Source organism: Martes martes (assembly GCF_963455335.1).
Source record: "Martes martes genome assembly, chromosome: 17".
NCBI classification, from domain to species: domain Eukaryota; kingdom Metazoa; phylum Chordata; class Mammalia; order Carnivora; family Mustelidae; genus Martes; species Martes martes.
Genome location: NC_137905.1, coordinates 2,283,077 through 2,296,824, shown reverse-complemented (window position 1 = coordinate 2,296,824; position 13,748 = coordinate 2,283,077).

The following is a 13,748-nucleotide window of genomic DNA, read 5'->3' as shown; positions in this document are numbered from 1 at the left end:
CAGCGGAGTCGCCAGGAGGCTGCTCTGGGAGAGGCGGGCTGAACACGCCCCCACAGACGTTACCGGGCCGAAAACTGCCGGGGTGGTCGTGCTCCCCGTGCATGGTATGCGCGCGTGTGCACACGTATGCCCGGCACGCGTGTCCCTGGGTGTCTCGGAACTGGGGAGCAGGCACGTCCACCTGCGGTGGTGTCTGACCCCGTCTGAGACGCCGCGCTGCTGGCCCCAGTTAACCCCACTCTGCTTCCCTGGGCCCCGCGACCCTGCGGCCGGCCGGCCGGCGGACAGAAAGCCCGGCTGCTCTGTCCTTCGGTGCTGTAGTAGGTTCACAGCCAACAGCCCCTTTCCGAGTGGAGGAACCCTCCTCCCCCGGCCCCACCCTCCAGCCGCCGGAAGCCCCCAGGCCAGTCTCCTTCGCCCACTCCTTCTGGCCACTTTGCAGCCATGTGGGACCTTCCGCGCTCTCCCCAGAAAGCCTCATCACAGGAGTAATGGCCTGTTCCTACCCTCGGAGTGTGTGTGGGGGGTAGGGAGGCTCATCCCTCTTGACATCCGGACCTAAATTTGGGTGGGGGGCCGCCCTATTTGTCTGGTGTGGATGCACACAGTGACACCTGGGAGGTGGTCACCTCCCGGTTCTGGGAGGCGGGGCCCGGTGACTCCGCGATCTGGCCATGTGTTTACTGTTTTACTACTCCTATCTGCTAATTATTTAGTATTTTCTAATCTACCATGAGCATCTTGGTCTCCTGGGAGCCCTACCCCTGGGTTAGCATTCTCTGGGGCCTTGAGCCCTCGGTCTGGCGGCCGTCCCCACCCAGCCCGGGGCTCTTCGCTGGGGCTGACCCTCCGAGTGTTGGTGGGAGAGAAAAGAGGAAGAGGAGGGCCCCCATGGACACAGAGAGAGGCCAGGCTCGCGAAGGACCTCCTCCCCCGTCAGCGCATCGCCCCTCACAGGTGTGTGGCTCACAAAAGTGTACCGTGAGGCACAGCAGCCCTGTTACGCTGGAAAGGAAACAGGAGTGCTGACTCTCTGAAGTCCCCAGGGCACTGTCTGGGACTCCTCTGTTCTCGGAGGGACAGAGGGACCCAGAGGACCTGACACTCGGTGACATCTCAGATTCCATGACCTGTAGCACCCGGGAATAGCAACACGTGTGATGAGATGTGTGCTTGTGTGCAAATATACCGGCTTCGTGTGTCCCAAGAACGGGGAAGTTTGGATCCACAACCCCAAATTTGCTCTGAGCATTAACATGGAACTGTGTGGAACTACCTTTTTCTAGAAGGCAAAAATGGCCCAAATCAGCAATTTCATGTGGTTCATTTCATATTTCATTTCCAATTTCATATGGAAAGCAAAACCCTCTCGGTGCTCTGTGGCCTCCCCCTACTTTTACCAGGTTAAAGTTACGATGATGATGATTTTTTGCTGCTCCCTCCCCCAGTCCCAGCACGAGGAGCCCACAGGCCTCAGCAGCCTCTTGGGGGTAGAACGGAAACCCCCGCAGACACAGGCTCCGGCTCCCCGTTGCTGGGGTTTGCAGTGGAGAGACCGGCCACCGCGCTGCACGGCCACTCCCGTCCAGACGGGGTCTCCCTCGGCCCGCTGTCCTCTCCGGGCTCCCTGGATGCCGCGCTGCAGGGACCGGAGCCCGCAGGCCCAGGGGGCTGCAGGAAAGGCCCTCCACGCACAGGGCTGGACCCTCGCCGCCTGGCCTTGGTGCAGAGAGCTGGACTCTCCAATCCTCCCTGGGCGGATTAGATTCGCAGGAATCGGCTCCGTGAATGGCCAGGCTGGGCGAGCGGCCAAAGACAGAGGTTCGGGCTCTGCGGAGTGGGCAGGAGCCGTGCCGGACGGAGGCCGCCTGCCAAGAACCAGCCTTCTGCAGCCCCCGCGGCCAGTGCAGCTGACCGTCCACGCCCTGCCTGGGGCTGTGCTCTGCCGGACCCTCTGAGTGCCAGTGCCGGGATCCCTCCTGCTGGGGGGGAGTGGGGATGCAGAGAGCTCGGGCCCCTCCCAGCCCGCTGAACCAGTGTCTCCTTTTCCCCAGGAGTCCGGGTGGTTCTGGTACTGCGGAAGGTTGAGCCACACTGTGCTAAGGGGGACTGTCCCATGGCGGCAGCGGGCTTGCAGAAAGCACGTGCCCTCTGACCCAGCCCTTGCACATTTTGGGGTGTACTCAACGGAAGTGATCAGAGGTGTATACATGGGAACGTTTGATCTGGGGAGGAGGTGATTACCACTGATGTCCTGTTCCGTCCTTGCCGCAGCCCTGGGCTGTGGCTTTCTGAGGCTCCCACAGTGAAGGAGGCCAGAGTCGCCCAGCCGGGACCCGCGGGGTTAGGAGCTGAGGTAAGACACCGTGTGCCCGCTGTGTGGGTGACTTGTGTGTTCGGGCGGAGCAGGACCATGGGCCTCCCGCCCGGGGGGCTGGCCAGGTAGGATGCAGTCTGTACAGCCGGCGACTCCTCAGAAGGTGAAACGGAGTCATCGCATGACCCAGCAATGTCATCCCCGGCTTCCACCCACGAGAAGTCAAGACATACAGGCACACCAAGGCTTGAACACGAACGTTCACCACAGCCTCATTCACGGGACCCCAAAGTGGAAACAATCGAAACGTCCACCAACGGAGGGACAGATGCGCACGCCAGGGTCCATCCGCACGATGGACTATGACTCAGACACCTGCTATGGTGTGGATGAGCCGTGAGGACGTTGTGTTCAATGAAAGAAGACGGTCACAGAAGGCCCCTCTTGGACGGTCTTGTTTGGTCAGCAAATCCATCACGATGGAAAGCAGATTCATGCTTTCCAGGGGCCGGGGCTGGGGCAGGGAGGAACCAGAGTGACTGCGAACAGCTCAGGGCTTCTTTGCGGGGTGATGAAAAGGCAAAATTACACTGTGGTGGTAGCTCACAACTTGATGATTGTACTGGAAACACTGATTTATACACTTTCCATGTATGTATTATATGGCATGTGAATTATGTCTTAATAATGCTGTTTTAAAAAATCCTTTAGGGACGTCTGGGTGGCTCAGTGGGTTAAGCCTCTGCCTTCAGCTCAGGTGATGATCCCAGGGTCCTGGGATCGAGCCCCACATCGGGCTCTCTGCTCAGCGGGAAGCCTGCTTCCTCCTCTCTCTCCGCCTGCCTCTCTGCCTGCTTGTGACCTCTCTGTCAAATAAATAAATAAAATCTTAAAAAAAAAAATCCTTTTGCAAATGCCAGGAAACCCAGCTCAGAGCGATACAAGCAGAAAGGGAATTTGTTAGTTTCTGTATGTCAGTGAGTGAGTAAATTCGAACATAGGCTAGCTTCAGGTCCTGCCTAATTCGGGAGCTAAAACAGGTCGTCAGCACCTGGGTGGAGACTCCCAACACCTGGGCTGAGAACCGGGGTGTGGTCTGAGCACTTTGGCCTGACCCTGGCAGCAGATCCTGAGCAACCCTATCTCTATCCACTGCAGGCTTGAGGTGGTTCAGGAGGCAGGCCCTGGAGAGGCAGAGACGAAGGACCTCCTGGCTTGCCTATAGGGAAGGTGAGGTCGGGGGGCAGGGCTGGAAGAGGGAAGACGCTGTCCCCGCACCTGGTTACCTCTGAGTCACCTTCTGACGCTCGGCAAACGCCTGATCACCTTATTCACTCAGCCACCCAGGACATTCATTTACTGAGCACCTGCTCTGTCCGGACCCTGAGCTGGGGTAGAATGTGAATCCCGCGGCCTTGGTGTCTATCCTTCATCATCCAACAGAGAATGGTGCTGAGGAAGGAAGCCTGGACCGTACAGTGTGCTGGGTGCTAGGTCCCGGGGGCTTTGGGAGCAGCTGGCCTGGCCTTAGATGGGGTGGGCATCAGGCCGGCCCCCTAGAAGAAGCAGTCACTAAGCGTGAGCCGTTCAAGAGCACGGCAGGCAGGGAACAGGACCCGTGAGGGCGGAACCGGCCCGGGCAGGGCGAGGAGGAGGAGGAGCGGGAGGTACGGAGGGGAGCACCGGGAGGCAGGGGGGTTGGCAGGCACCGGCCAGGGAGGCCTTGTCAACTGTCAAGGAGGCTGGACGTGATCCACAGGCCCGTGGGCTCTGATGAAAACTAGCATCACTAAGACGGTGCGAAGGCACCTGGCCTGGCCTGCGTGGAACTAAGCTGGTTGACACCGGCAGGGCTCCAGTCCACGGCGGTCACTTCTGGATACGTGTCCCCAACCTCTGAGCCTCTGCATGTCAGCTTGGACCCTCCGATACGCCCCCCAACCTGCGGGAGCTCCGCCCCCTGCCCAGGACCCTCCTTCACCCTCGGTGACTTTGATCTTCCTCTTTGAGGAGCAGATCCGGGCGCTTCCTGCCGCTGCTCAGCTCACTCGCCTTCCCGGGGACAGACCGGGTACGCGGTGGGTAGCGAAGGGCCGGGGGAAACCACTAGCTGCCTCCTCCTGAGGAGATGTAATCACACTCATTAGCCCTGGGAAGCAGAGGAGGAGGGCGGAGGAAAGGAATCCAGCTGGGAAGCGTCTCTCTAGATGTCGCTATGTCCGCGCACCATCTGCTGACAGGGAGAGAGGCCTCCGCGACCTCCCCGTTCCCCTGCCGGGAGTCCGTGTCCCCGCGTGCCGTGCCGGTGAGACCGGCCGGTGTCTTCCGAGGTCCGGATGCAGATCGGAAACAGCCACAGCTGAGTGTCTTACCGGCACCTCCGGGCCCACCTCTCACGTCTGTGACGCGCTTCGATTCGGCAGGTGTTGGGGGACGCCGACCCTCCACGCGCGTCTTCCTTCGCTCGTTCGTCTTCTGCTCAAAATTCTGTGGCTGCGGTCCTGGTGCCAGACACTGTGCTGGGCGCTGGCTGGGGATGAGAGGAGCCTGACAGGGGCCCGGCGGGCCGCACTCCCCCGACCCTGTGTGAGGGGACGAGGCCGTGAATTAAAAGACAACTACCAGGCGGAGGGACATGCGCTGCAACGGGGGGAGCACAGGGGCTGAGAAAGCTCAGAGAAGAGGCCCCCCCAGGCCTGCGGATCCCGGGGAGGGAGGTTTATGGTCAGGGTTCCTGGGCACACGTCTTGGGATACACAGACAGTAGCCGCGAGCTGGCAACAGTCCGGATGTCCAATTACAGTGACGTGGGCATCCATGCCATGGGGCACTGTGCAGCGAAGGGGACAAAGAGCCCGAGAGTCACGCAGCCACGAGGACAAACCCCGAGCACAGTGCTGGGCAGAAAAAGAACACATATCGTCCAGATCCAGCCACATAAATTCCAACAGCTAAACTGCAGTGCGGAGAGACACACGTTCACAGGGGGTAAGGCTATAAGGGAACACAAGGTGATCATCAATTCAGATGAACGGTTCCGTCTCAGGAGGGGAGACGGTTATGACCGCGAGGGGCACGCAGTAGGTTTTGGGATGTGAATAATGTCCGGCTCCTGGGCCTGGGTGCTTAACTCTCCATGGACATTTGTTATATAACCATTTGTTAAATTGCACGAATATGGGGCTTGAGCACAGGCAACAGCTCATCTTCCCCAGGGAGGGGACATCTATGCACTTGAGACAGAGGAACATGGTTAGACACATGCTCATGCTCTGCTGTCAGCTGCCTTGGTTCACTTCAACTGGGGCAAGTGACTTGACCTGTCTAAGCCTCAGTTTTCCTCATCTGTAAAATGAGGACAATAGGAGGAGCCTCATGAAGTTGTTTTAGGAAGAAATGTGATCGTGAATGTTAAGTGCTCAACACAGAGTCAGGCACAAAAATGTAACCAGCACCAGCATCATAACCATTATCACTCTCATCTTCATCATCACCATCATCACTGTCATCATTGTCACCATCATCACCACCAGCATCACCATCATCACCACCAGCATCACCGTCACCACCATCCTCATCATCACCATCATCACCACCATCACTATCACCTCCACCATCACCATCCTCACCACCATCCCACCATCATCACCATCATCATCACCATCCTCACCACCATCACCATCATCTCCACCATCACCATCATCCTAATCATCACCACCATTACTATCTTTACCATCCTCATCACCACCATCATCACTACTGCCACCATCATCATCATCACCATCACCACCATCACCATTATCATCACCACCATCACCACAGCCTCTCTTTTTTTCTTCTTGCTAATTCATCCAAATCACTTCACATTATCTTCCTTTTCCATTTCCTCCTTCCTTCCTCCACCTCTCTCTTTTTCGTAATAATCTTCACTTAGAAATTGAATGGCCAGTGAGAGTGCCCCTGGGGACATAGATAGCTCTAGATCTTGACAAATAAGGAAGAATAATTATGCCTATTATTTTTCAAATGTCTTCCATTCTCAATTTCTTTTTTTTAAATGATAATGTCTTATTTATTTATTTATTTATTTGACACAGAGAGAGAGTGAGCACAAGCAGGGGGAGTGGAAGAAACAGGCTCCCCGCAGAGCAGGGAGCTCAATGCAGGGCTCGATACCAGGACCCTGGGATCATGACCTGAGTTGAAAGAAGAGGCTCAGCCCACCGAGCCGCCCAGGAGCCCCTTCCATTCTCAATTTCAAATCATCTGTCCCATCAACAGAATATCCCGATTTTTGCCTCAGAATGTGCTTCCTCTACATGTGCTAGAAAGGCCAATCATGTGTTCTTCCCGCTGTCACAGAGAGGTCTCCACTCTCTGACCATGACTGACGGTCAGGAATCAGTGCCTGACTCAAGCTTCCCCCAGTGGAGTCTCTCCTGGGAATTTTGATCGATAGAGTCCAGTTTATTGATCTTAGGGCTCGGACTGAGAGGCAGAGGAGAGAGCAGAGTGTGGCAGACAGTAGAGAACAGACACACAGAGCAGGTGGACCAAGAGGAGAGATGGGGGCCCAGGATGAGGGACAGATGTGGGTTCTGACTTCCTGGTTCTCTTCCGTCCAGAGCCTGCTTTCCCCTCTATCTTCAGGTTGGGAGAGGTTGCTATGTCTTCAACAGGTGCCACATCGCCACATTCCCACCTGTGCAGGTCTATTAGTTGCAAAATATCCCTCTTTGAGGGCATCTCCCCCAACCTTTTTTTTTTTTTTTTAAACTTGGATGGATTTGTCTTTAAAGAAAACTCTACAATAGTCATCTAAACAGAAAATCGGTAGCACGTGGTACTTTCAGGGGACTGCAAATATAAATACTGCAAACAAGTGACAAGAACAAGTTTGCTTATATCTATTCAATTAAAATTAAGGAGTGAGCTACAAGTAAAAAAGAAGCCTAACTAAGTTACAAAGTGTTTCAGGACCGCAAATCAGAATCACAATGAAATACCACTGCAATACACTAGACTGGCTAAAATTTACAATGCTGATATCATCAAGTGTTGGTGAGGACACGGAGCAACTGGAATGTTTACCCCCTGCTGGGAGGCAGGTTGCAGACTGACTTGACCACTTTCAAGAACGAAATACCCAAGTACTCCAGGCCCTAGGAAGTTCACTCCTAGCTGTATGCTCAAGAGGTGGGTGTCTGCCAGAAGACACATACGGGGGTGCTCATGCCAGGTTGTTCAAAATGACCTCCAACTAGGAAACAACACATGGGCTGATCAACAGGAAACGAGAGAAACAATTTGCAGTATATTCACGCAGTGGAATACTATGCAGCACTGAAAGGAACACATGCACCCCTCAGGTGACTCTGAGACGCGATGTTGAATGAACGGAGCAGACGCAGACGTATGCGTGCGTGGGTCTGAGGCTCATGGATAAGGGAGAACTAATCTACGCCGATGCAAGTCAGCGTGGCTGTCCCCTGTGGGGGTGCGTGGTAGGGAATATTGGTGGGAGGTCCACAAGAGAAACTCTATCTTGTGCCGGCTGGTGCTTCTGGGGCCGCTGTGCTCAGTACGTTTTTGGGGTGGGCTCTGGTAAGAGTGGCGACAGGGCACACTGGCCACTGTTACCGCTCTTCCTCCAGATGCCATGAGTCCAGCCGCTGAGTGGGAGGGGATGCTGCCGGCCAGCACATGGCCGTATGTCTGCCAGGAGCCCAGACTGCTGCTTCTGGGCGGGCCAGCTCGTTTGCCCTTGCCTCTGACTCCTCATCTGCAGAGTGGTGGCCCCCCAGGGGCTGATGTGTCTTGGGGGAGGTAGGGATTTCGGGGCACTGAGCCCAGCTCGAAGCAAGGCCCCTGGCTGACCGTGCGGAGGATGGTCAGGGATCTGGGTTTCTGGCCCTCCCGGTGGAGGGGGCAGTTAGTTTGGATGAACTTGCAAAGTCAAGCTTGGAGATCTGACTCCTCGAGCATTTACTTGCTTCCCTTAGGGCGACTCGTTCATCTGTTCCTTCCTCAGGTTCTGCATCTGTAATGTGGGGAAAACAGCATCGCTTGGAGTCATTATGAGGAACAGATGAATTAACCACTGGCACTCCACAGCTGTGCTGTTGGCCGCGGTTACCCCTGTGTTGTCTGGGACGGAGACGGGAGCAAGCCAGCTCCAGCATGAGGAGAAAACGCTCCCCGCAGGGTGGCTTAGCGCACGATTTCAAAGCTCGGACTAGGCATCTCAACTTTTCTCCTCGGCAGACTTTTGATCCTGGAGCTGACCAGCAGCTAGTCAAGTACAGAGGATTCCCCTGTCTCCTGTCCCTGTGGGTCGGTCCCTAGGGATGGCATAGCTGCCTGAAGCCCAGGGTCTGGCAGCCAGAGTCCCAGGAGGACATTCCCCTCAAAGTTCACCTGATCTTTAGGGGGACAAGTCCTGGAGCTGGCACTTGAGAGCTGTATGTGGCCTGGGGCTACTCACTTTAGTTGCCTGAGCCTCAATTTCCCCATCTTTAAGAAGGAAGAGATGGTCACAGTCTGCACCCCAAAGGGCCATGCCAAGACTTAGGTGAAATGAGGCATTCAAGGTCTGCATGGAGAAATTGGCCGACAACAGCCAGGGATCCTGACTGGCCCCTGATTTTGCTCCCACCCAGGGCTGGCATCTTTTTCTGCCTCTGGTCTGGGGAGAATCAAGAGCCCTCGTGCAATCTCGAGGCACCCCCACGTTAACTGCCCCTTGTGTGGTACGGTTTACTTGTCCATGCACGTACAGCCGGGAGGAACATTAAAACCGGAGGATGAGCTGTAGTGGTTGGGAAGAGGACAGGCGACACCTCCCGCAACCTTGGGGTGATCTTCATCCTTAGGAACGACCACCCCCAGAGAGGGTGAGGAGCTATAGCTGTGAGTTGTTGGGGTCTAGTGAGGCACTAGGGACCCCCAAACTCCTTCCTCACCTTTGCCCCAGCCCTGGAAAGTAGGAATCAGTGTTGGTGACATTTTACAGAGGAGGAGAAAAAGACGTAGAGCCATCCTCATGAAGCATATGGTCTGTTCTGGTTGCTACTGCTCTGTACCAAGCCACCCCAAGACTTAGTGACTTAAATCAGGGTGTTACAGACTGAACGCTTGTGTCCTTCAACCTCCAATGTGGCTGTATTTGGAATAAGAAGTAATTAAGGTTAAATGAGGTCATAAGGGTGGGGCCCTGATCCCACTGGGTTAGTGTCCTTAGAAGAATCACCAGAGGGTTTTCTCATTCTCTCTCTTCCCACCCCACCCTCAACCCCCTGCCACATGAGGTCACAGTGAGAAAGTGTCCATCTGCAAGCCAGGAGCACAGCTCTCCCCAGAACCTGACCCTATTGGCACTCTGAGCTCGATTTCCAACCTCAGTATTGCAGAGATAAATTCCCGTGACGGAAGGCACTCAGCGTATGGTGTTCTGTTTTGGCAGCCTGAGCAGACTGAGACACAGGGCTTGGCTTTTTCTGTAAAGGGCAAGGTGTTGAGTTCTTTATGGGCCACGTGGTTTCTATGGAAACTCTTCAACCCGGATGCTGTGGTGTGAAAGCGACTGTAGCTGTGTGTACGTGGGCGGGCATGGCTGTGTTCCAGTCAAGCTTTGTCCCTAAAAACAAGCATTTGGCCCCTGACCTCGTAGTTTGCATGGCCTCTGTGTGGCTTAACATAACATTTATTTGGTTCAGATACTGAAATTATGATGGATGAATGGATGAGGAAAATGCGTGTGTATATAATGTCATGAAATATTATGAAGCCATACAAAAGGAAATCTCGTCATTTGCACCAGCATGGACGGACCTCGGGGGCATTACGCTAAGGGAAATGAGTCAGACAGAGAAAGACAAACACCATACGATCTCGCCTATACACAGAATCTAGAGAAAACAAAGCAAACTAAACTCACGGGTACAGAGAACCGACCAATGGTTGCCAGAGGGGGTGGGCCGAATGGATGAATCGAGGTCGAAAGGCACAAACTTCTCGCCATAAAAGAAACAGGTCACAGAGATCTAATGAACACTGCGGTGCCCATCTGAAAGTTGCCAAGAGCTTAGACGTGGAAAGTTCTCCCTGGAAGAGACACATCACGTGGCGACGTGCGGTGATGGGCGTCGGCTAGACTTCCGGTTTGGTCACTTTGCAATGCACGCACGGATCCACTATGTTGCCCCCCGAAGCTCTGGGATTATACTGCCACTTTTACACGTTGAAACCATGACAACGCACGGGGAGGAAAGCGCCGTGGGTGGGGTCTCTGTGCGTCCACGGGCACGTGCAGAAGGCGTGTTGCCATTTACATGACCTTCGAAGACACATTGCATCACTGGGGTGAGATGCGGCAGCAGGAGGCGTGTCCAAAACTCAGTAGCGGGTGGGGGGCGTCCCTTATCTGGGGAACCCAGGAGGCTTTCTGCCAGAGACTGGAAAATTTCTGGGCCACGGGGAGAGGGGGCAGGTGAGGGAGAGAGTGCCCAGGCGTGGAGGCCAGAGGGCTTGCCGGCTGGGAGACCAGTCCGCTTGGACGGCAGTCCTGCTCTGGCCGTCTGTCGTTCCCTTCCCTTTCCTTCCGTCGGGCACTTCACAGAGGCAGCCCCCAAGCTGGTCTTTTAGACAGGTGAGAATGGCAGCGCGGGTCACCTGAGGAGTGCCGATGAGGTCACTAAGGTACGGTACTCGTCCCAGAGCCTGGTGCCCCGAGCCATGAAATTCTGCGTGGTGCTATGGCTTTTTGTTTTTCCTTCTGGTTTCTGTTTTGAAATTGCTGGGGGTGGGTACTGTGTTTGTAGCCTTACAGAGTTTCCTCCAAAATGAAATCAATGCCACCCGCCATTCATTATGGGAGAATGATTTCCAAACGGGACAAAATGAATGCCTCTAATGTCTGCATTTCAGAGACTGAAGTCCGTCAGGGCTGAAGCTAATGCGACCATGACCAGGCGTGGGAGAGGAGGGAGGGTGGGCTGGGGGAGGTAGGAGCAGAGGTCCCTTGGAACTGCTGGGGGAAGGGTGTGTATTAGCAAGAGGTAGAAGGTGCTGGCCAGAAATTGCTTGAAGCCTCAAGTCCTCGTTTTCCAACAAGATCTTGGTTGTGATCCACCGCCCGTGTGAGGAAAGGCTGCTGAATCAGCAAAAAACCTGGGTGGGGAATGGAATGGAAGAAATTAAGCGCAGAGTGTAAAGGCAACAGCAATTTTATGTCAGTGAGGTTTGGGGGGAGCAGGCCGAAAGTCGGGAGTCCCAAGTGGGAATCCACGACCTTCGAGGAGGGGCTGGACTCCTAACACCACTGTTTCCCCTTCTCCAGTGCCTCCCATGCCCCAGACACCAGCTCCTTGAATCCCCAGGGCAATTTGTGGGAGCTAGTATCTGCCCATTTTACAGATGAGAAAACTGAGCTCAGAGGTAGTAAGTGACTGCCCAAACCGCACAGCTGGCCCGCTCCGGAGACAGAGCGTGAGCCTGAAGCTGGTGAAGAAGGGCGGGTTTGTGTGCACATTCACAATAGGCAATTTTTCGTTTACGCCGAACAGCCCCGAGACACTATTTCCTACAGATTAACAAAAGAAAATAAATGGAAACATAGTAGGAAGTCTGGTAATTCCTAGGTGCAGCCAGGACGACGAGAGCCAGGAGGACAGGGCACTGCGGGGCGAGAAGGAAACTGCTCTCGGCTCCGTTACACCCCAGGTCAGATCTGCTTACCCAACAGTTCCACCCCAGGCCAAACTCCCTAAATACGCCCCAGAGAGGGGGTGGAGTGTGGGGGGGGTAAGGTAGTAACTGCTCTCCAGCAGGTGGAGGTTTAGGGAGGGAGGGGGCTTTGGAGCCCCAAGCAAGACAGAAAATTGCGCTTGAACTCTGGGACTCCTGGAGGGGCTGGTTTTCCCGGGAGAGCCTGTCCGGCCAAAGACGGGATCAGTCTTCCCATCTTTGGGACGCGGGAGAAGGTGTGAGCTGGGCCTCCGGTTAATTGGGGCTAAATGTCAGGCTGTCTGCCGGGCTTGCAGTTCTGTCTCCCCGACCGCGGAGTCCCAGGCTGGCAATTAGCCGCGACCCTGCGCAGTCTCGCCCCTCCCCCCGCAGCACGCGGCCGCTGCCATTTGCCGTCCACGTTCCGGGAGAGCTGAGAACCAGGCTCCTGTCTGCGGATTTATGGCCCAGGAAATGCATTTTAAATTGGTCCCAGGATACTGGGATCCAGGAATCAGACATCATCACTTGGGGGTGGGGTAGGGGGAGTATGAATGGAGAAAGACCTAGTAACAGCCTCGTGACCATCCCACTTTGCTCCCCCACAGTGCAACCGCTCCCGGAGTTGGGGGCTACCTGTTGGTCAGGGCGCAGGGAAGGGACGGCATCTGGGTGTCTTTACGCCAGGACATGTGCGTGTGGCCGGACTTTCTATTAATTTATGGGGAGGGGGCATTCACCAACTACATGTTTTCTGGCGCGATCGCCCCCCTTCCTGCAGCATGTGGAGCCAAAACGGCCCATAAGGAAGAAGGATGGGTTATTGGTCTCAGGGAAAACCACCTGTGGTCCGCCAAGAGCCTCTCCAGTCAAGCCAGGGACAGGTGTCGCAGATGGGAGCCAGGAGCCAGGGGGCGAGGCGCAGGGGGGAGACAGGAAACGCGAGGGGTGCCCCGGAACGCCCGGGGCCTGCTCTGCCAGGTTTCACCTCGCGGCTCGCTCCCGGGAGGGGGAGGAGAGCGCCCTGGGTGCTGGGCGCCTTCCCGTTACGCAGTTCCTGTCCCTTTAAATCTAAGTCCCGGGAAAGGGGGGGCTGGGGCGACCTGTCTGGACCCCTATTTCCAGGCGTGCCCCGTTGAGGGGGAAGCCCGGCGGGGGGGAGCGCCGGCTGCGGGGTGCGGGAGGGCGGGCGCCCGGGGTCCCCGCCGCTGTCCTGCGCCCTCCGCCCCGGCGGGGCAGCGCCCCTCTCCAGACTGCCCGCGCGCCCGGGGCAGGGGGCCGGCTCGGGCGCGCGCGGGTCGAGGTGGGGCGGGCGTGCGGGAAGCCCGTGCGGGGGCGAGCGGGTGGGCGTCGCGCACGCAGAGGCCCGGGTCGGGGGCGGGTGGGGAGGTGCGCGAGCGGAGGGTCGGGTCGGGGGCGCGCAGGGGGACGCGCGAGTCCGGGGCCCGGGTCGGGGGCGCGCGGGCGCTGGCGGGGAGCGGATCGGGGAGGGGGGCGCGTGCGGGGCGCGGGTCGGGGGCGCGCGGGTCGGGGGCGCGGGTGGGGTGCGGGCGCGCGCCGCGCCGGCCCGAGCGCGCGAGCCGGGCCCCGAGCGCACGCCGCCGCCGCCGCCGCCGCCCGCCCGCCCGCCCGCCCCGCCGCATTGCTGCTGCCGCCGCCGCCCGGCCCGGCCCGCGGCCCCCAATATGGTGCAGCCGCCCGCGCCGCC